This window comes from Leptonychotes weddellii, chromosome 5 (assembly GCF_054177405.1).
Source record: "Leptonychotes weddellii isolate Sample4059 chromosome 5, ASM5417740v2, whole genome shotgun sequence".
Lineage (NCBI taxonomy): Eukaryota > Metazoa > Chordata > Mammalia > Carnivora > Phocidae > Leptonychotes > Leptonychotes weddellii.
This window is the reverse complement of record NC_138373.1, coordinates 142,609,027-142,633,539: the sequence shown is the minus strand read 5'-3', so window position 1 is coordinate 142,633,539 and position 24,513 is coordinate 142,609,027. Positions and strand designations below refer to the sequence as shown.

The following is a 24,513-nucleotide window of genomic DNA, read 5'->3' as shown; positions in this document are numbered from 1 at the left end:
CCTGCCCTAGGTTCGAGAAGAGAATGGAATTTTTTTTGCTTATTTCTCTAAGTGTGATGTTAAGCAATAAGTAGATGTTGTTTTTGGCTGCTCAGCATTGGATTCTCTTTCCTAATGGTGCCTTATTTCCTTTCAGAGAGATTCCATTATATGGATTGTTAGAAGTTTGGGGTATCCCAAAAAACAGGTCCCGTCTCTCCCCAGACAAGGATGAAGCATGTGATGGAGCTATGCTAATCAGACCTTGTCTTCCAGGACTGCAGTGAATCTGCCCAGAGTGATAACATGGGAGGGAAGGAGGGAATAATCAGTTGGTGCTCACTGTCTGTCTCACTCCATAGTCACATCCTGATAGGTTTGTTCAATAGTTCCTGCTCTTGACCGCACAGTCTTGCTCTGATTTCTCTACTCATCAGAGATCAATACTCTAGCTCTCTCTTTGATTTTATAAGTACCCAATAAACTCCTTTTCTGCTCAAGTTTTTTAGAGTTGTTTGCTATTGCTTATGCTAAAGGATCTTAATTGCTACAGTGTCAAGTAATAATTATCGTTGGTTACTATTTATTTTCAAAAACAGAAACACATGGTGCAGGGAAAACCACCAAAAGAAAGAATTATGCAATAATAATTTGTCTACTTCACCATTCTCCTCATCAAAAAAAAAAAAAGAAAGAAAACCTAAGGTTTTTTTAATTACAAATTATATCTAAAAGAAATTAAATCAAATGGCTGTCAAAACTGCAGAAAATACAAAAGGGAAAGCATAAAACTCATATCAAAAAATTCAACTGAGGAGGTATAGACCAGAAATTTCTATCCCAAACAAAATGATTTTAAATCCCCTAATAGCTGAGAACTTCATATAAATATTTGCCTAATGGCCTGAAAGGCATTGAGAAGAAATGAAATCCCTATGAGTTGAAACCTTATAGATTACAGTTGGTGGCTCCAAATTGTTTGAGGTTAAGAGGATTTATGATTTATAAAAGACTAGTATTGTTAGCCCCTGCATAAAACAGCTACATCTCACAGGCTCATTTTTACCAGGAGCAGCTCCCTGGAGCCAAAATGATATACAAAATGGAACACTAGCTTCTATACTCTGTTCAAATCCCTTCGTCTTTCAGGCCAAGTTAATTTAAGTGAAAAAACTCAGTTAGAAACTTAGGAAGTAAATTGGTACTTAATACAGTTCCATCAGATCCTTTTCTTTCCCCTGAAGTCTTACTCACTGAAGAAATCTTAATTAAGAAGAAGGCAGGGAAGTAGTCTAAATGCATATGTGATGTATTAAATATCTGACAGACCATTTGCACACTGACCTCACTGGTGAGCCAGGATGGAGCACAAGCCTGTAACTAGGCTCAAGGGCTGCTTGAACTCATCACAACTGAATAATGGCTGCTGTCTTTTTAAAACTCTCCGAGGTTCACATTGTAGATTTCCTTCCAGTTTCCAGTGGTATGAGAGACACCGCCAGTATAAATCTTGTTGTCACAAAAGAGCAAGTTATAGTATATATTCAACCACACACACAAAAAAACTTTCAAATAACATTAAGTAAAACCCACAAAACCAAGGAGAGTCAGAAGCAAAGCTGAAACTCTGTCCTTAAGTCACCCCCATTCTGTTTAGATCTTGAGGAATACCAAACTCATCCTAGGGTATCACCAGGGCTGTGTCTACACAATATTAAGACAATAAGTCAAATTGGTTAAAAAAGAAGAAGAAGCAAAGCAAAGAAAAGAAAAGAAAAAAGGGAAAAATCTTGTAGTTCAAGTCTGGTTGACAAAGGAAATACAAACCAGTCTCCTTTTGTGAATTTTCATCTGTGTGTGGACCTAAACACCATGTCCACCGCTGAAAGAAAGGGAAGATGCAGCTTGGTGCCCCTTGGAGGTTTCTTCCCTAGAATCGTGGGTTCTAAGCAAAGGTTTTTAGAAAACAAGTGTTATTATTATTTGGCTTAACAATGTATATCTTCTCTTAATACATTTATGAATCAAATAAAATCAAATCATTTGACCTAAATAGTCAGAAGGCCGGGCTATCCCTGGAATCCATTCTGAAAAACTACAAGCATTGACAAATCTGAGACAGGAATGCTTGTCGTGAGGCAGAAAAGCCTGGTGGTAAAGGGCCTGAGCTTTAGAGCCAGAGACCTGGGTTTCAAACCCATCTAACAGTCACTTGTTAGCTGTGTGACTTGGAACAGGAAGCTCACTTCTTTAGGTGGAGGATATTTCACCTATTAAATGAATAATGTAATACCAACCTTACAGGGTTGCCATGAGGATTAACTGAGATATCTGTGAAGCCCTTAGCATGGTGCCTGGAGCATGGTAAACCTTCCATAAACAGTGTCTACATCTGTGAGCATCAAACATTTCCAAGGAGAAAAAATAAGACAAGGCCTCTTTAAGATCAAGACTGGAGGATGTTGAAGGTTTCTAGATGCAGAAAGAATTTGCTTTCATTACATGGAAAGTAACTTTCACATAGGGAAAAGGCTGCAAAAGTGAATCATTCATTCCACAAATATGCCAACTATGTAGCATCAGGGAATTCAAAGATGAACGAGATGGAAATGGTCCCTGCCCTCCAGAAAATAACAGTCTAGAGGGCATGCACATACAGAAACAGGCAATTACATGGGTCCCATTTCTCACACAGTGCCCCAGTGCCCCCCACAGCCCCAACAGAAACCACACCAGGCCCTCTCCCTGTCTCACACTCCACTTCCTGCCAATCCAGGCAGAGGACTTGAAATCTTTGACCCGAGTCTTCCTGGGTCATAAGAGCTTCATAAGATGAACAAACAGCTTCTAGCCAATGACTGAACCTTAGTACTTGATGTGTCCTAGGCTACTGTTAGAAACTGAATTGTGTGTCAAAATTTGTATGTTGAAGTCCTAACTCCCAATACCTCACACTGTGTATTTAAAGATAGGAGACTTTACAGGAGTGATCAAGTTAAAACGAGGCCATTTTAGGGTAGGTCCTAATTTAATCTAACTGATATCCTTATAAGAGGAAATTTGGACACACAAAAAGAGACACCAAGGATTCACATGTACAAAACATCATGTGAGGACACAGGGAGAGGACTGCCATCTTCAAGTCACGGAGAGAGGCTTCAGGAGAAACCAAACGTGTCAACACCTTGGTCTTGGACTTCCAGCCTCCAGAACCATAAGAAAATATTTTTTGTTGGTTAAGCCACCCAGTCTGTGTTATTTGGTTATGGCAGCCCCGGAAAACTAATACAGTTGCTCTCTAGGTGACTGCAGGAGCATAGGAGCCTTTGTGCCCAAGAGGGGACAGAAGTGTATTGAGCGAATGACAAAGGGTGTGAATTCTACTTTTATTTATTTTTTATTTTTTATTTAAATTCAATTTAGTTAACATATAATGTATTATTAGTTTCAGGGGTAGAATTTAGTGATTTCATCAGCTACATATAACATCAGATGCTCATTACAAGTGCCCTCCTTAATGCCCATCACCCAGTTACCCTATCCCCCCACCAGTCTCCCCTCTAGCAACCCTCAGTTTGTTCTCTATCAATAAGAGTCTCTTATGGTTTGCCTCCCTCTCTGTTTTTATCTTATTTTTCCTTCCCTTCCCCTATGTTCATCTGTTTTGTTTCTTAAATGCCACATATGAGCAAAATCATATGGTATTTGTCTTTCTCTGACTGACTTATTTCACTTAACATAATACTCTCTAGTTTTGTGTATTATATATATATATATGTATATGTATATGTGTGTGTATATAGATATATAATGGAATATTACTAAGCCATCAAAAAGAATGAAAACTTGCCATTTGGATTCTACTTTTAAAAGAATGTGATGCCCAGTGAAATGGGCCATCTCTCCAGAAAGATTTTCTTGATAAGGGTATTATCAAACATGACTTTTACCCACCCAAGCACCTACTCACACATAATTACCAACAATTGGTTCAATGGGACATTTTCCCAAACAAATGAGCCTAGCCAGGAGACTGCAACAGAATAGTGTCAGGCACATAATAATAATGGCCTATATTTTATTGAACATATACTACATACAGTCACTGTTCTAAGAACTTTACATGCATTAACAAATTTAATCTTCACCACAAACTATGAGTTAGTTCCCTGTGGTTGCTCTACCAAATTCCCACAACCAGGTGACTTAAAGCAACAGAAATGTATTCTCGCACAGTTCTCAAGTCCACAGGCTGGACTAAAGACTGGAAGTCCGAAATTAAGGAATTGTAAGGGAGAATCCTTCTTTACCCTTTCCAGCTTCTGGTGATGGCGCGCTATGCCTGGCATCTGTGGTTTTCAGCTGCGTTACTCTAGTCTTGCCTGCACTGTGACATGGTGTTCTCCATGTGTTTGTCTTCTTATAAGAAAACATTGGATTAAGACTCACCCGACTCCAGTATGAGCTCATCTTAATGTAACCAATTATATCTGCAAAGACCTTATTTCCAAATAATGTTACATGGTGAGGTTTCAGGTAGACATGAATTTGGGGGGACACTATTCAAGTCAACAGAGGTAGGCACTATTATTGTCATGTCAGTTTTTGAGATTAAAAGACCAGAGCACAAAGATGACATAACTTTCCAAGTTTGCCTGGATAATCAACAGCAGAGCCCAAATGCAGCTCCAAAGCCCGTGTTAACAGCTTAGCTATGCTGCCTCTCGAAAAGTATTTCCTAAATGAATGAATAAAATGGTCGTAAATGGCTGAGTGCCAGCATGCTCAATTATGTCGCCCTAATTTCCCTCCTCAGCATCCCTCTCTGAGACCACTGCACCAGCCTCACAGGTAATGTCCCTCTTTCTACCTTCTCCTTTCTCAAGTCTGCCCTCCACATAATCTCCAGAGGTGAGTTTTCACAACACAGATCTGATCATCAGTACTGAAAAGATCTTATTTACAGTTCTTAAAAATTAAAATTCGTAACTTAGCACAGCAGCCAATGTTCTTCATACATTGGACTAAAATGGAATTGTACCCATTTTTGCTTACCACTGCATCCTTAACAACATACACAGGTCCCTAGTACCAAGTAGGCCTTCAAAAGTCATTGTTAAGTGAATGGAAAGATGAATGAATGAATGAATGAATGAATGAATGAACAAATGAATGATCTAGGCCAATCTACATTTCTAGCCTTAGGTCCTGCTGCTTTACCTACAACCATTCTCTACCACTCACACCTCCTCATCACCCATTTGCCTTTCCAGTATTGTAGACATACTTGGCAGCTCATATCATGAACCCAACAAATGTGCCCAGGTGCCTTTGTTTACATTGTGCCCTGTGCCAGGTATATCATAATCACCCTCGGGACCCACCTCAAACATCCCCTTCCCATTAGGTACATTTAGACCACACACACACATACATCTTACACATACAAATTGCTTCCACTCACAATGGTACCATCAAACTGTGTGATGTCACCAACACCGCATCTGGCTTGCTCTATGACATCTATTTGAAAAGGTTTCTTCCTATCTCCACTCTTGAGAGGCCCTTGGGAGGAGAGGCTATGTCTTCTCCATTTTATATAATCAGTGTTTAGCACAGTGCTCATCAGAGAGTGGACATTCGATAAATGTTTGCTGGATAAACAACTGAATGTGTACATAAACACAGCTTTTATTTCTATTTTGACTAAGGTTTGACGGTGCACATACAGAACAAATTCCCAAACAATGAGGCAACTTCTTGGCTTTCAAAACTACCCAAGCACAGATGTCACACTGCTAAGGGAAGGCTGAAGCTGAAATTGTGATTCAAAAACAGATATCCTAGGGGCAAACTTATGAAAGCACTGGAGGCTCCTGCCACTCCCTGAATTCCTATTTGCCTATGTGATGGGTAAATGAGATGGAGGGATAAGGAAATTGACAATGTGATTCCAGCACCAAGGGCTGCTTTTACATCATTGACATAGCTTTATAGCTTTGTTGTTTTTAATCAATTACATGTGGAGTCCATTTCAGTCCATTAATAAGCCTGTTTAGTCACTTCTCATTTAATGTAATTATAGGGATAGTGTGGCATGGAAGTTGAAAGCATGGACTAGGAATCAGAGAAACCAAATGTGCTCTAGTGTCCCCCATCTTTAATACATATGTGAGCATGTAGGGGCATCTGAGTGGCTCAGTCGGTTAAGTGTCTGCCTTCAGCTCAGGTCATGATCTCGGGGTCCTGGGATTGAGTCTTGAGTCAGGTTCCCCGCTCAGTGGGGAGTCTGTTTCTCCCTCTCCCTCTGCCTCTTCCCCACTCATGCTCACGCTCTCTCTCTCTCAAATAAATAAATAAATCTTTTAAAAAATATGTATGTGAGCATGTAGGCATGTACACATGCATGTATTTCCCTCCCTTGGCCACCCATCCTCCTCTTTTTACCATGTCATTTCATGGTCTCTTCACAGCGAGACTCTCTAAAGAGGTATTTGCATATATTTATATGTGTGCCCCACTTCCTCACTTCACATTCTTTCCAGAACCACAATTAGGTGGCTGTCCCCTCACACCCAGGCCACTCATATCAAGTTCAACACTGTCTTCCATGTTGTCACCTCCCCGTCCTTATCTCACTTGGCTTTCTAGCAATAATCCACACATAAGGACGACCTTCCTTATTTGAAATATTTATCTCCTCTCTTGGCTACCGTTAACTCCACTTTCTCTTGGTTCCACCCCCTCCCTGCCATCTCCCAGGCTGTTCACCTGACCTTGAAATCCTGGTGTGCCTCAGGACTCCAGACTGGCTTTCTTTGCCTTTCCGTCTGTCTCTCTGCCATTGGGTCCTGTCCAGTGGCCTTAATGCCATATGTACACTCACAACCCTGCCTATCCTGGCTTTGTCTCTGGACTTCTCTTCTTAAAGTCCCCTTGCCAGACAGAGAATAGATGAGAAGTAAGCATGGGCCCCATACAGTCAGAGTACCTGACTTTGAATCCTTACTTGGCATTTATTTGCTTCAGAACTTTGGAAATCTAAGGACCTGTTTCCTCATCTATGAAATAGGAATAATGCCTCACAGGATTCTCTTAAAGATTAAATGAGTTGACACATTTAAGGAATATATACCAGTTCCAAGAACATGGTAGACACTCAATAAATTATAGCAATTATTATTACCAGTAGTAGCAATAAGAGTATGTCGTCTTAGATATCAAAGATGCATCTCGAAGTTAATGTTCCTAAAATAGACCTCTAGGTTTTCCTTTAAAAACTCATTTTTATTTATGTCCCTAGCATATTACTTTATCTTATTTTCTTCATAAAACTTATTACTATCTGAAATTTCCTTATTTGTGCCTTTACCCACTTACTGTCTGCCCCACCTCCAGCTAGGAAGCTAGGATTTAAGCTTCATGAGGGTAGAGCCATGTCTGTCTTGTTCACTGCTGTGATTCTGCCACCTCAAATAGTGACTTGTATTAACAATAGTAGGTGCTCAATACATAGCTGCTAAATGAATATATTGATGAATGAAGTAATCAACAGTTTGACTTGGACGTGGTACCTACGCCTAGCATTTACTAGCTATGGGATTTAAGAAAACATTTAACCTTTATGAGCCTTAGTTTGCTCACCTTAACAATTTAACAGAGTTACTGTGAAGGTTAAGTGCATTTAATATGCTTAGTACAGTGCCTGGCTCAGAGTAATTATTTTTCATTATGTGATAATAAAAAATGAAAATAATCATTTGTACGAATTACAGAATAGTCATTAAAAGGAGTTGGAATCTAAGGAATGTGAAGCAAGATATTTCCAGAAAATAAAAAAGTATGTAGTACATAGAATGATAGACTTTTAGAACTAGAAGGAAACTTCAAGAAGAAACTTTTTTATTCATTTCATGAATATGCAGATGTGCAAACTGATGCCTGGATAACTAGGTGATTTATCCAAAATCACAGACCTAGAAATAGAACTAGACCCAGGTCCCCTAACTCCAAGTCCATTAAACATGATATAGTGCCTTAACTTCTCCCAATTATTTTGGTTTGATAATCTACATGAACATACTGCATACATGAGCTTCATGTTAAATTCTTTTTCATATAAGAATAAATTATAACTATTTGAAAAGTATTTTTATTGCTGGCAAGATGTGAAAAGACATACAGATATCAACATATACATGCCCAATATTTCTCTCTCCATCATTTCTCCATCCACTCTTTGGTCACCTACTATAGGTTCAATGTTGTGCTTGATGTGGAAGAAAACAAGTGGAAGACACAGTCCCAACTTTCAAGGAGTTTTGGGCACAATTATCCATGTTGGTTACTGAACAAATGCAGCGGATTACCCAACCAATATATGTTGAACCTCTGCCCTGTGCCAGACACTTTGCTAGATTCTAGAAATGCAGTGGGGGGTTAGAGCAACGTTAGGTTACCATAACAAAAAGAACCAAAATAATTCAGTGGTTTGAAGAAGATTGAGGTGAATTTCTTTCTCATATGACAATTTGAGGTAAGGTACAGGTTGGTGGGTGGTTCGATTCCACTTGGTCATTTGGAGATTCAGGTTTCTTCCCTCCTCTCTACCCTTCTCTGAGGCTTTGCCTTGCATCCTCCATACAGTGGACACTGGGTCACAATTGATTCCAGCTGGCAAGAACGGAAAGGGAAAATAAAATGCCACATTATATTTGTAGAAACTTAATCATGTGGCCACACACAACTACCAGGGAAGCTGGGCAGCATAGGTAGCTGGGAGTCATGTGCCTGGCTATAATTCTATCACTGTGGACAAGAGGAGGAACTGTCTTGGCCTCAGTGAGTCAAACCTTCCCAGTTTCCCTACCTTTGTATGCTCACAGTCTAGATGGGAGACAGAAAATAATCATAACCTTATGAACTATGATAAACATCATGAAGGAAACATATATGGGGCCTGAGAGCACAGAATAGGGAGACTAACCTGGTCAAGTCCAGAGCATTCAGGAAGCAGGAATAGCCGATGGAGAGGCCAGACAGCAGATGGGGAGTGGCTTCAGACTCTGGAGCCAGTCAGAACATTCAGATTTCAGTCTTAGCTCTAGGGCTTTCTAGCTGTATAATCTTGAATGAGTTATTTTACCTCTTTTGCTTTATTTTCCTCATTTGTAAAATAAGATTGAATAATAATTATTTACTTAATAATATAAACAATTATCATACATTATTATATTATTATACCATAATTTTATTATTATTATATGCTATAGTTATCATAATCATCATTATTATTATATCATAAGTTCCTTTGGTATGAAGATGAATTGTAAGTGCTAAACCACAGACACGTACTAAATACAGCTGACGCTCTCCACTGGTTTGGGGGAACATGCATCAGGAGGTCAGGAATTTAGCAAGTAGTCATCTAGGTGAGTTACCTAGTGGTGAGTACTTAGTATTTTCTGGCAAAAGCACAGGCATTTCTTATGCTAAGTAATCCAAGAGTTTCTATGTTTTTATATTTTAGTCTGTGAAAAAGCCCAACCTTGACTAAGTGTGCCCTATATGTTGAATGAGGAGAAATGTCTAACTAGTAAATCTCTGAGCTGTTGCCACCAGAGTAGTTACAAATAACGTTATTTGTAAGTTAGACATTTGTTTGGGAAGTTTCAAGGGGTTGTAGGTAGGAACCTCTATCCATACACTCAGGTGAATATTCCTATTCCTTTGTGCCTATTCCCTTATGTTTTAGAAATAAACTAATTTCAGTTCTAAGTCCCCATTACACTGTGCAGTTAGGGTATTCAACCATGGTAATTTTGGGGTCTCCTCTCAAATCTGGCACTAGAGAAGCTCTGGGGTCTTAAGTAGCACCCTGAAACGGGAAGCCCCTTTATTCACCAATCACAGTAGAAACCAATTCACTCTGTGATTTGTGTTTTTTCTCTTCAGATGGTTCCCTTAGGTCCTGGGATTGTGACATGCCTCTGGGGAGCTAAGTGTTTACTCTTGCCTCCTCTGCCACTGTTCCCTCTGGGATCCAGCCACCTCCTTCAAGCACTGCCAGGGAGGGATGGTGAGGAGAAGGATGTTGTCCACTGCTCACAGAAACCACAAACCTCTGCCCCTTTCTACTGTCTGAGAATTATTTTTTTTTTAGTCTGGGAGAATCTCACTCCTTATGGTTCCCTCAGGGCCATTCTTTCTCTCCTCAAACTCTCTAGACGGCAGCCTTAGAAAATTTCCTCAGTGGCATGGAATTTTGAAAAACAAAAGCTAGAAAAAATAATTGTTTACATCCTTTGTTCCCTGCCATAAAAATCCCTGAGAAAAGGAAGCAAGATCCCACTGCCTGCTTAACTGGGGGAGAGCAAAAGAGAAAACTCAGAAAGAAAGATGTGTAGAAAAATCATCTTATTGCCTCGACACCTGGGTTTCTGTCCCACTGAGGGAACATTTTCATCAGAAACTCTTCCAAAATTGCCTCACTCAGAGACTAACCTTTTTCTTTCTGCCGCGAGACATTGGGACAAAGTGCAGGACTCCAGCAGCAGCAAGCTGACAACCTGAAAAGAGGAGGAAACACTCAAATGCAGAGAGTGCATGTGTGTTTGTTTTACCTTGTGCTCACTTGTTTCCATTAAGAGTTGAATTGGTTATCTATGATTACAGTTCTGGAGTTTTCACATTAAATCAAAATATCTGGCATTTCTTTTGGAGGAAAACAAAAACCGGACTCTCAAAATACTGCAACTGCATTGCCAAATAGCCACACTGAGACTGAGTTGTGGCACCTCCTTTAGATGGAACACATGCCCTCTGGTTTCCCACAGAACCTAATACCCCTAACTCCCTAAAATCCAGATGTGGTGCCAGATGCCAGGTATCATCATAATTGTGATGTCATTTTTTAACTGTAGAATTAAGAAGAAAATAACTATTTTATGGACTCCTGTTCCATGCAGAGAAATTAAAGATAGACAAGAGGGCATCTTTGCTTTAGGAAAAGTGGGAATGAAGATATTTGCTTGTGCAAATGAAAATTATTCCTATTTGTTTAATATGCACGTGAAGTGTGGCTGGGTCTAAGAATACAACTTATGAGTAGGTTGCCAAATAAAATATAAAATAAAATTTGAATCTCAGATAAATCATGGATTTTTTTCTTAGTGTAAGTTATGTCTTAAATACTGCATGAGACATACTTAAAAAAAATCATGGTTTTTCTAAAACTTCAATGTAACTGGGCATCCTGGTTTTGTTTATTTATTAAATCCAACAACCCTATTTATGAGGCCATTAGAAAACATATATGCCTCCTCATTCCCTTTATCTGTCTTGTTAACTTTCTGCTATGGTTGTGTAGGGAAAGGAGAAGAAAAGGACCTAGAGAATCAGGAGCTTTCAGAGAACATTTGGCAGAGTGCTGAAGAAAAACAACCTCTTTAAATGTAGACGGTATAGACACTATTTCAAATCTGGACATGGACATTGAACAAGTGCAGATGAAGAGAATAAAGCTTCTCTTTCCAATAGAGACCATGGTATTAGAGGGAATGAGTCTTTCATGTAAACATCAGAGACCATAAGAACATAAGGTCCCAGAACAGGATCAGCAGAAACTGGGAAATTAAAGGAAAAACACATCTGGACCAGACCAGGACAGAGACAGTTCCTCAGCCAAACCTAGCCAAGAGATTTTTAGCAAATTCTTGGTGAGGAACAATTAAAAAATTGAGAGTCTCCATGGTCACATATGATTAAGTTTGTGTTAATTGTTATGTAAACTAGATGTCATCTCTACTTCAAAGAACATGTCCATTCACACTCAATTCAACCTGAGTTTAAAAATTACTTTATAGGGACTGTTTTAGATAGATTTCTGGGCTGGCTGTGTCTGAGTTCTACCTGAGTACTTTAGTCAAGACTTGGGTTTCTAGGTGATTAATATTTGAGAAATGGTTTCCCTGACATAAGGCTGATTAAGAAATAGATTCCTGGGGTGTCTGGGTGACTCAATCGGTTAAGCATCTGATTCTAGGTTTCAGCTTAGGTCATGATCTCAGGATTGTAGAATCAGGCCCCATGTTGGGCTCCACACTCAGCACAGAGGCTGCTTGCGATTCTCTCCCTCTTTCTCTACCTCTCTCTCAAATAAAATAAATTTTAAAAAAAGAAATTGATTCCTATCTTGAAGCATGGAATGAGAATTTGAAGATAGGAATGAGAGCACCCCTGCCATTCTGTTACCCATCATTGAGAGGGTAGAGAAGGACATGTGAATAAATTGTTGCATAGAGTGTGGTAAGTCTGTGATAGAGGTAGGTATGGATCCTATAAGGAAGGGAATTCTGTCCAGGTTTGAGACATTCTTGGAAGACTTTCTTTAACAGGTAATAACTGAGTGGAATCTTCAAGAATAAATTGAAGTTAAGTGAGCAAAGTAGAAAAGTGCATTCCAAGCAGAGAGGTCATTTTGAGCAAACCCAGAGGCCAGGAGAGCCCTCACGTTGCATAGAAAGTAATTGATTAACTGGCAAGTGCCAGGGAGGGAGAAGTGAGAGATAAGACTGGAGAAACAGGTAAGAGCAGGTCACCAAAGCTTTGTGTGGCCATGCTCAGGAACTCAAGCTTTCTTTTGTAATCACTACCAAACTCCTGAAGCCTTTTAAATAAGAGTGACAAGGTCTAATGTGAACTTTAAGTCAACTGTAAGGAAAGAGCAGACAGAGCAGCTGCAGGGAGACCACTTATAAGATTATTGCAATAGTCAAAATGAGGGTTGACCAGGGCTTAAACTATAGCAACAAGAAAGAAATGGAAGGAATGAATAGATTTAATACATCATATGGAGATAAAACTAATTGGATGTAGCAATTGATTGAATGGGAGAATATGAAGAGTCTTGGATAAGATCAAAAAGCCAAGGATGACTTCCAGCTTGGATCACTGGGTGATGCCAACCAAAACAGGGAGTACCAGAGAGGGAAGAAGATGAATTTGGCCTTGGACATGCCAAGTTTTTAGATGCCTGTGGAATATCCAGATGGAGATAATACAGGAAGTGGTGCTGTTTGTAAGACCTTCAAAGTCCCAGGCACTCTTATTTCTGGAAGCCCCATCCCACATCATAACAAGCATATTAAAATTTACCCACATCCCACATTAAATTTAACTTTTGCAATAAAAAATTTGAGAGGGTTTTTATAATTTTGATTTTTGAAATTATTTACATTTAATTTTTATTATGATTTTTTCAATTGTTTACAAATTGAACATTTTAAATAATAAATTTACTCTTGTAATGAAATTAACAAAATGTTATGGTTTTTATTTTTTATTATGTTCAACTAGCCGCTGTATAGTACATAATTAGTTTTTGATGTACTGTTTAATGATTCATTAGTTAAGTATAACACCCAGTGCTCATCACAGCATGGGCCAATAACACATTAATTCAGCTTTTGCAGGGTTGTTTTAATATTTTTGGAGTTTATCATTCATTTATTTAAGTCTCACAGGTGTTAATAGGCCCTTGAAAACCTCACAGGCTCCAGCATGAAGCCCATCATGCCTAATATAATACTATCCAGTGAGCAGACAGTTGAACATATTAGTCTGATGCTCAAGAAAGAGACAGTTTTATGAGGCAAAAATATGTAAATTCTAAGAGTGAGTTTAATTGCCTCAAGAGAACATAGAAATTGAGAAAAGAACTGGATAAAAAAGAAAGGAAGAGCACCAATATCTAAGAGAAGGTAAGAGGAACAAGGATTTCACAGTGGAGATGGTGAAAATGATGAGAAAATTAGGAAGAGAATGAGAGCAGAGAACCAAGGAGCAAAAAATATTAGAGACCTCAGTTGATCATTGAAGTGGTGTCAAAGGAAGTGGAGTGATCCATCCAATAAAACAAGGACTGACAATGAATCATGGAACACTACATCAAAAACTAATGAAGTGCTGTATGGTAACTAACATAACATAATAAAAAAATAAATAATAAAAAAATAAAATAAAACAGGGACTGAAAGTGTCTAGAGACTGGGCTAGTGATCTTAGCTAGTGTGGGGAGGCCACCGTATCTTAGAGCACGCATCTCCAGGAACAGAAAGGGATAAAAAATGAAGGTTGGGAGGGTTGAGAAATGAAAGACAGATGAGAATGTAGAAGTAGTGACTGTGGAAATTGAGATAAGATAGGACAAAGAAAGATAGGCCAATAGTTGGAGTGAGACATTGCCCAAGTGAGGTAGTTGGTGTTTGTTTGTTTAGATTAGGAAATTTTTGAGTGCTCTTCTGAGCCCAGAAGAAATCTCCAAGACAGGTGGAGATATTAAAGTTAATAGAGAAAGGATGAATTGGTGGAATGATGTCCTGGAAAAACAAGCAGAGTAGAGCAAGAGCCTAGGGCCAGTGTCTTCCTTGATGGGTGAAAGAATGTCTTATCTCCTGGGGTGACAGCATATAGACATGCTAATTGTTTCGACTTCCACATATGTTCATTGTACCATTATTTCTCTATTTCTGAATGTGTCCTGTCTCCCAAGAGGACTGTGCAGGCCCAGAAAAGGACTGTCTCTTAATCCAGCCATTTGTTTCTTTTCTACTACATTTGGAGGTAGTTTCCTGGGCAGCATGGTTAAAGGACATTAGAGATCATGTACAAAATCCTTTCCTGGCTGCATGGTTAAAGGACATTAGAGATAATGTACAACGGGACAGTACTTTTCTGGGCTTCATGGTTAAAGGACATTAGAGAACATGTACACAGTTCTCTCTCTTCTAGTTTTTTTAAAGAAGAAATTTCAAAGAATATATGTTTATTTTTTCTAAGAACATAATAGTGGAAAAGATTCTCCTGGTTCCAGGGGCAAGAGTCTTTCCAGTAATTCACATAATTAGAAGAGGAAGATGAGAGCAGAAAGTAGTAGAGGGTCTATAACCTAAGAGAAATTGAATTCCTCTTCCTAATCAATCATCTGTAAGTTTATCCAAACCCTGTTTGGCTCTATTTATTACATTTATTCATTCAACAGAAATGTGTGTGGACTTGACACTGAGGCTCTAGGTTCCTATGCAATGTGACAAATTCTGAATGAATATTATTCAATGTATAGCACTGTTCTCTCTATTTTGCCCTCAAATACTTCCTTCCAACTTTGAAGGATGACCCACTGCTCAACAGTTCTAGGATTTGATGAACAATTCTCTGCTGACCTTTTCTCAAGCTTTTCCTCCCTGCTACAGAACAGATACAAATACAGTTCACTTTGAAAACTCTGGGATTGGCTCTGGAATGGGAGTATGTTTGGATTGGTAGTGTGGCGTGAGCTGCAGAAGATGAGAAATGAGCATACTGACGTGATCTCCTATTAGTCAGAAAAATTCTAAGAAACTGTTCCCAAAGAGAGACGGTAAGAGGATTTTTTCTCCTCTATTAGACTTATATAACTCGTAAAATAACAGGCTGCCATTTTAGAATAGTTGGTGTTGGCATGGTGTTGTGAAAATTACATGAAACTATTCTTTTTAGAAAATATTACTTCAGGTTTTAGGTTAAAGCTTGACGCCAAACACAGATGAGTAGTTGGTTTACACAATTATCGCCTTTTTCTTAGAAGTAAGGGCAAAACCTCAAAACATGCCACAGCAGAAAAGCTATTTCTGTCACTGACTAACAATTGAAGGACATCTATAAACCTTTGGAAATTAATATCCCCCAGGAAAATCTATTTGACGAAAGTCACAAGGAAGTTATTAACTAGAGTTAAGTCACTGACAAGAGATATTATTAATGATCTCATCAAAATTTCAAGTGCATTTAACTATCACATTGCAAGCCTTATTATTGACGACTCAGAGAATATTAAATTATTCTACAGTAGTTACTTGGCAAGAGATCAAATGAAAAAAGATGAAAAGCATAAGTTCTAGGTAATTCCATAATTCTTTAGGCTTCACACAATTAAAAAGTTAGAGTCATTAGCCTTTCTGTCTCCCTCTCCCCCAGATCTACTGCTTGCTAATACAGTGGGTTCCTTTTAATTGTTAATTGTTCCCTGTTTCTCTTCCAAATGCTAACGCAGGCAGGATGAAAGTCAGAAAAATCCTCCAAGCTTTGGTTTTCCAAAAGCAGCTCAGGAAGTTTAGTTTATTTTCAGATTGGAAGAGACACTTTCAAGTACACTGGGTCTTTAATTGCCATCCCTCAAAGACATTTTCCACAAGGGAAACAAGTGTTCTCCTTCCCACTCAATTCTCTCTCTCTGAGATCTTGACCAAACTTTCAAGTTGACACCAGGTTAAACTCCATGTTTTGCCCTTGTTAATGTCCTCCATAAGTGCTAGAGCTTGACCAAGCACTGATGTTGGGTAATAAGTCATATACAGAGAGATACAGATTTAAAAAACCCACCTTTTCAGAAATAGAGTATTTTATAAGGTCTTTCTAAATTGTAAGTTTATCTGGTTACCTAAGACAATTTTCGCCTCACTTCAGAGCCCTTAGTTCAGGAAATATTTAATGAGTTTCTATTACTCACGTAGCTCTGTGTGAGGAGCTAGAGAGACAAAGGTAAATGTGAGATGGTTCCTAGCATTCAAGAAGATCCAGAAATAAAAGCAGATCATTTGATGCTATGCAATAAGGATGATACATACAAATGGTATGCCAGGAAGTCTGGGACATGGAGAAGAGTGGAGTACTAACCCAATGTGGAAGGAATGAAGGAGAGCTCAAAGAAAGCAACCTGGAAGGGGATGATGTCTATGCTGAACCTGGAAGAATGAGAAGGAATTAAGAAGGAAGGAAGCTTGCATTCATTAGTGTCTACAATGGCCAGGTACTTTACACATGGTTTTCCACGAAATTCATTCAACAACTGTAGGAAACAGTATTGTATTCTCCTATTTGTAGATGAAGGAAACTGAAGTTCAAAGAGAGTACATAACTTGCAAATGGCAGACTTGGGATTCCAAGCTTACCCTCATAACCCCTGTAGTCTGCCTTTCTGATGTCACCCTCTGTTCTTGCTCCCCAGGTCCACCATTCTGATCTCTGCAGAACTTTCAGACAATCCCTCTATAAACACAGACTTGGCAATCCACTTACTATACTTTGTTTCAGCCAGTGTTCTGTGAGCCACTGTGGATGGCCACAGAACATCAAGTGTTCTCTGAGACAAAAGCCCCCTATAGGCTCAGGGACCTCTCTTTTCCATAATGTATGGCATTCAACCTATGGACCACATCTTTTGGCATTTTATTAAACCACGCCTTCCTTGCTAATTGGTCCATTCATTTGTAAAAATATAAATGATACTTTTTTCCCCCTGTGGCCAGAGGATTCTTTCAGAAGAAGGACCAACCTTAATAGGAAAATATCGTGAGGGGTAATCTTGGGATAAGAACATCTCTGTGGGGCATGCATGTCAGTTGCTGCCAGAACTTCAAAGAAAAGAGCTTCACAAATTCAGCTAAGACAAAGAAAAATTAGTTATTCCTGAGACTGTGGAGGGGAAGCAGGGGGAAAGGTGAGGAGGAGTGTAGGTGAAAGGGGCAAGAGAAACATAGGGTGTGATGTAACTTCTCTGTGACCCTCAACTTCCCAGCTAAATCTCTTATCACACTAAATGCTCATTGAGATTACGGGACTTTTTGTGAAAGCAAGTAAAGGAGCAGCTTCCGTATGCAGAAGCCCAAGCATAAGGGGTCCCAAAAGATGAGCTATAGTTCCCAAAGAGACAGCCAAGGAGAGGAGAAATGTGTTTGATTTCTAGAGGCATGTATTTTGATCCTTCATGGTATTTTCTTGCTGTTGTCGTTTTTAATCAGAATAAATTTGACAACATTGTAAAATTCAGCAAGTTTCACTATTAAAAATTCAGACTTTCAGCTTTTCTTGAAAAACAGTGAATGGTGTGGCAACTCTGGCCCCACAGTCCCACAGGAAATAACTGATGGAAGTTCATTTTCCCTGTTTCCCTGTTTTCTCCAGTTAGCCACAATCCTCACTATTCCATACTACTCTATGTAACTGAGTGAACCTAACCAATTTCCCTCATTTACATTATCTATCTGACCCCCATAGGCTTTTGAGTTTGCAATCCAAGCTGTAAGGCTGAGAAACTACCACAGATCACTTGGTGGTGGGAATTGTGGTGGCTGGCAATTTCTTCTTGAAGAGAAGTGTTACACTGTTAAGCTTTGTTTCTGCAACTAGGGAAGGAGGCAAGAACTACCAACTATTAATTATTAAGTAGGTAATTTAAATATATTGACTATTCTAATCCTCTCAAAAACCCTGGTAGTAAATACAATTATCTATATTTTACAAATAAAGACACTAAGACACAAAAACATTAAGTACCTTGGCCAAATTCAGCCTTCTATAGATGAGAACTGGGATGTGAATCTGGAAACCCAAGAACTCCAAGGAGTCCACTCTTCCCTCTGTCTTAGCCACAAATGACAATCAATTCACAATAGATATCCTTACTCCTTTCTCTTCTCAATTAATTAGGATCTAAACATCAGATTTTTGAGTGCCATATTTGGAAATCAAAGGAAAGAATGTGTGTTCTTACATAAGACTAGCTTCAAGGACCCTCCCCATGAAAAACAGGTTCACTGACCTGGCTCCAATCTTATCCTGTCAATGTTTAAAGGTCTCCTCAGTTGACACTGATGTGTCTTCTTCGTTTTTGACAGTGTAGTAGTTTGTCTACAGCAAGCATTCCAAAAGTATTGCCTGAATTGCCCTGGTGAATAGAGGAAAAAGGGAAGAATGACAAGAGGAGAAGAGAGAAGTAGAGAAAGAGGGAGGGGAGCAGAGGGGAGGGGAGAGGAGGACAAAGGCAGGAGGAAGAAGTAGGGAAGGAGAACAGAAGGAAAAGAAGGAGAAAGGGAGTACAATACAGTGTTCAGAGCCCACAACCTGAATTCCAATACCCGTATGTTCAAATCCCACACTGCCATTATCTTGAGAACATGGACAAGACATCAAATACCCTAAGCCTTAGTGTCATCATAATATAATGGGCACAACCATACCTTCCTTACTGAAGTCTTTTGAAAATGACATGCAGTGATAATTGTAATGCTCTTTAGCCCAGTTCCTGGTACATGACATTCATTTAATGATAACTTCTAACATTATCCTTCTTTTATGCCTATTGTTACTGTTAGGGGTGAGATTATAGGGATGGGCAATGTGAGGACCACCAGAGCCTCAGATGCCTCTCAGAGGTCATGAACAGCTCTCTGAAGAGGTTCAAAATGCATTCTGGAAAGAAAATAAAGTCTGCAACCAAAAAACCCAGACCATTTCTAGAACCCAATCCAAACCAAACCTTCTTGAAGGTCATAACGTGTTCTGAGGTTTCATTCCACTATTTTTCACTTATACAGTCCTCAGTTCTGCCAGAGCTGAGCTAGGATTTGAGCTCAACATAGCCAAATACCACAAGGGGGAAAAAAGCCCAAGCCCTTTGCCCTGAATGTATTTCCAGGCCAACGGAGCACTGAAAGCCCTGCAAAGCTCTAGGCAGCCAGTGACCCCAGCATCCACCTCAATCAGAGTAGTTTCAGAGCATCATTCTGATGGCCTTGGGGTGCTGATGGCAGTCACTGGCTTCCTCTGTTACCTCCATGGCCACAGATGCAGAAATGGCTCACAGCAGTTCTTGTGCTCCAGCAACCTAACCACAGGCTTGGTGAGAAGGGAAGGGCTGCCAGAAGTGGGATAAATTGACTGATTTTTCCAGAAAGTATCTTCCCTCTAGCAGGGCCAATGTAGAATGTAGTTACAGAGCTGATCCATGCCCACTTCTTTATGGAAAAGAATTCCCCAGTACTTGGTACACTGCACGTTCGATAATTAGCTTCTTGCAAAAGTAACTGTATGGACGGTCCAATGTGATGGGTTCATTGAAGAAACTAAGTAAGACAACTGCTTATAGAAAGGGGGAAGGGGAAGGACAGGAGAATGAAGGAGGGAGGGAGGCAGGAGGGGGAGAGAAGAGAGACTGAGAGAGAGATCAGAACACTGACATCTGCTTAGGTGAATTGGAATACAGTATGCTGTCTTATAACACCTTGTTCTTTCCAGTGACCTCATGGATTTTGCTGGAACTGTGCAGAGTAGTTGTAGGAAGAATGAGTTCTAGAAAACAGACTTTTTGCTCTTAAGATGAAAGGAAGGATAGATGAATTGAGAGACAGGAATCTCTTGCTAAGATGGGTAATAGCCATCAATTAAGCCAATGTTAAAATCACTGATAAAATTGTGTGAGAGAAAGAGTTAAAGAGAGACAGAGAACAGAAAGAGACAGAGAGATTGAGAGAGAATGATAGGGTATTTCTGAGAACCTAAGACTTTTCTTATATAGTCAGCACTATAATTTGGTGGCTTAAGTGCCTAGAGATAAACAAATCTCAATTTGAATCCCAACTACCACTTACTGGCTGTAGTGACTTTGAGAAAGCAATTTGACCTCACCTTTCTCATCTGAAAAATGGACATAAACTAAACCTATGGATAAGGATTAAATGTGATCCCATGTAAACTACATGGTGCTGGAGACTTCATAATCATTCAATAAATAACTATAATAATAAAAGTGTCATTAACAATATTGGAACTTCCTGAGACCCCTCCTTGCTTCTAGCATCATGTTTTTACACAGTAATTGTTAATTAACATTCACTGATTCAATGAGAGGAAGGACTTACCTGCAAACTGAGCCACAAAAAGCAAAATGAAATCACTCAATAAATATTTATAGAGGACCAACATTGTATGGGCAGTTTCAAAGGGATCTGACCCCAGATGAAAATTTTCAATCTCCTACCCCACCCCCACAAGTACAAATATACCCATTTCTCTAAACATTCTTATCTTCTTCCTTCCTCTTTTGAAAGGAGAAATGTCCTGCCATCTGTTCTTTGTTTACCCCTGCCTTTGGTCTACTCTAGCATTTTTATCCACCCATCATGCCCTCTTCCTCATAAATCTTAAGGCTCTTTCTCTTTCCTCTGATTCTCACAACCCAGAAAATTAACCCATTCTTTAAAAATACAAGCAAATGGGCCAACAACATGCCTTCTCTCTGCCCTCCATTTTTCTATGTAGTTCTTGCTCTATCTTTCTCTCTCCTTTCCCAAGCAAGTTCTTGGAAATCTAGGCCACCCCTTGCTGATTTCACTTCCTCATCTCTTCCCCCACAGCAGTCTGGCTTCCAGCCACCTCTCCACTCACCCTGATCTTGTCAAGGTCATGCTGACCTCTGTTTTTACAGATCCAATGGTAGCTCCACATGTCTCACCTTACTTGACCTTCCTAATGCATTTGGCACTAGGAAGCACTCCCTCTTCCATTGAATTTTTCCTAACTTCCAACTGTCTCCTCTGCTCAGTTGTCCTATGAGCACTTCAAAATCAGTGTCAAAATTGAACACTCTGTCTTTCCCTCCAAACCAAACTATCCTCATCTATTTCATATTCTTGATAATGTCACTGGGATTCATCAGCTCACCTAAACTAGAAACTCAGAAGTCATCCTCAGTTTTTCTTTCTTTATTTTCCATATATTCAGTTGTCCCCTGAATCCTATTATCTGTATTCCCTTAGCTTTGGGACTCAACTGTATCACTTCTTTCTACTATTGCTGCCTTTCCTCACGATATTACAACACTCATCTGAATTATTTCAATAGTCTCCAAAGTGACTGGAGATAGATCTCAAGGCACTCCTAACACTAAACAATCTGCCATAGAGTAGATAGCAATATAATATAGTGATTAAGGGAACAGACTACCTCTCTTCAAATTTAAGCTTGGCCCTTTAGCAACTGTAAGATACTGAGCAAGTGATTTATCTTTTCTATGATACAGTTTCCTCAACTGTAAAATGGGGATGATAGTAATGGTAAACTTTTAGGGTTCTTGTAATATCAAATGATATTAAAGTACTTAGAACAGTGTCTGGAAAACAATAAATATTCATTAGGTATTATGATTATTGTTACTATTACTGCTGCCAGAGTAAACTTTTTTAAATTTTAATTTTATTATGTTATGTTAGTAAACTTTTAAAAAGCTAAAATTAATTAAAGCACTCCCTCACTTTAAAATACATTGATTCTACAACATGGCAGACAAGATCCTCCATGTTATATTCCCTACCTGTCCTTCATTTTCACCTCTTATGTCTTATGCTCCAATCTTACAGTGCAAACCATGCTCTTTAATTCCTGAAACTCTGTACATGATTCCCCTGTACCTGGAATGCTCTAACCCTTCTTATACACCACAAAAACTCCTATTCATCCCTCAAATACCCTATATTGTCTGTGAAATCTTGTTATTTTCTACCACCTCTAAATAAAAAAAAATCACTGATATCTATATAATACTTCTATATCTTATGTATATGTAAATGTATATGTATGTGTAAATAGATATACATTATGCTGTATTGCATCTGTGTATTTGCATGTATGTCTCTCCTTCTAGAATATAAGTTTTTTTAAATTTTATTTATTTATTTGACAGAGAGAGAGACAGCAAGAGAGGGAACACAAGCAGGGGGAGTGGGAGAGGGAGAAGCAGGCTTCCTGCTGAGCAGGGAGCCCAACGTGGGGCTCGATCCCAGGACCCAGGATCATGACCTGAGCTGAAGGCAGATGCTTAATCATCTGAGCCACCCAGGTGCCCCTAGAATATAAGTTCTTAAGAAGAGCAACTATCTTACTTACCTCAGGGTAGACAGACCTAGCCTACAGTAAGCCCTTACAACATTAACATTTTACATTCCTGTGTGCCTCATAATTTACAAAATGATATTTGTAGCAGATAGTCTCCAAAGATTGCCATTACCGTTTCCTTTCCTTGTTGTATATGCATGCTGCTCCATCCGTCAGAATTGGGAACTGTTTCCTCTCTTCTTGAATTTAGGCTGGCTTTGTCTCTGCTTTGACCAAAAAAATGTGATGGAAGTAACGTTTTTGAACTTTCAAGCCTAGGCCTTAGGAAAATGGGCAGCTTCTGCTTTCCCCCTTTAAAAACCAGCCACCATATCAGAAGTTCAACCTCTATGAGATCACCATAATGCAAGGAGGTAAGGATTATGAACAACCAGAGGAGTTGTCTCCTCCCCATCCTCTTCATCATGACCATTGAGGGGAAAAGCCCAACCATATTTCAGATCCAATCTGCTCCATCCTTTAGGCAGATTGACTAACCCTCTTGATTTACCTGGGACTTTTACAATTTTAGCACTGAAAACCCCATATCCCAGGAAGCCAATCAGTCCCAGGCAAACCAGGACATTTGGTCTTCCCCTACCTTCTGGATTCCTACCACTGTTAATATGCTCTCCTGGATCTCTGAGGTGAGCCATTCAACTATTGGCCCTGAGGTCTCTGGGTTGGAAAAGGACATTTATTACCTTCAAGATCAATTTCCTCATAGGCTAAAGAATAACTCCCTATTCTATTTCCCATCTCTCATGCCCAGCCACACGGTCTGGTAGAGCTTGCCAGAGATTATACAATGAACCCAACTAAGACAATGAAGACTATTCCAAAGTTACATAACAGAAACTTCCCTTAATTGTTCAATTCCCAGTGAAATGAAAGCCCAAAAGTTAACCCCCAAAGTCCCCTTTCAAAGCTCAAAGTACAAAAAGCTAAATACAGGGCGCCTGGGTGGCTCAGTTGGTTAAGCGACTGCCTTCGGCTCAGGTCATGATCCTGGAGTCCAGGGATCGGGTCCCGCATCGGGCTCCCTGCTCAGCAGGGAGTCTGCTTCTCCCTCTCCCACTCCTCCCTCTTGTGCTCTCTCTCTCTCAAATAAATAAATAAAATCTTTAAAAAAAAAAAAAGCTAAATACATAAAATAAAAAATCCTCTCTTCTCCAATTTCATCTCTGTTCGGTCTCAGCCAGATGATATTTGGGTTCCTTCAGCATTTCCTGCATTATTCTCCCCAAGAATTGACAAAAGCTCCTCTACCTCTACCACCCCCAAATAAAGCTTCCATGAGCTCCTCAGCATCCTACAATGCTGTTGTTAGCCACAATCCACCACAGAGACATGGTGTTATCTAGGAGCCTGGGGTTGAGAGAAAAAAATAAATGCACCAAGGCAGGAAACTGAAAAGTAGTTTTTTTTTTTAATTTTATTTTATTATATTATGTTAATCACCATACATTACAACATTAGTTTTTGATGTAATGTTCCATGATTCATTGTTTGCGTATAATACCCAGTGCTCCGTTCAATACATGCCCTGCTTAATGCCCATTACCAGGCTAATCCATCCCCCCACCCCCCTCCCCTCTAGAACCCTCAGTTTGTTTCTCAGAGTCCATAGCCTCTCATGGTTCATCTCCCCCTCCAATTTCCCCTCCTTCATTTTTCCCTTCCTACTATCTTCTTCTTTTTTTTTAACATATAATGTATTATTTGTTTCAGAGGTACAGGTCTGTGATTCAACAGTCTTACACAATTCACAGTGCTCACCATAGCACA

The 24,513-nt window shown here is 39.4% G+C and overlaps 1 long non-coding RNA gene across 8 annotated transcripts in view; it reads right to left on the bottom strand.

The window, feature by feature from the left end:
• The window catches only part of LOC145721890 (uncharacterized), an 81,222-nt gene extending 57,072 nt beyond the window's left edge, over window positions 1-24,150 (bottom strand). For 4 of the 8 annotated variants that reach the window (XR_014145891.1, XR_014145890.1, XR_014145887.1 and 1 more), the window contains exon 1: window positions 1,324-9,195. This is a non-coding gene — a long non-coding RNA (uncharacterized LOC145721890). Of the gene's footprint in view, window positions 1-1,323; window positions 9,196-10,482; window positions 10,548-22,858 lie in introns of those variants that run through there. The other 4 variants (XR_014145892.1, XR_014145894.1, XR_014145889.1 and 1 more) reach the window with 4 other exon arrangements.
• Between the last annotated feature and the right edge of the window lie 363 nt (window positions 24,151-24,513).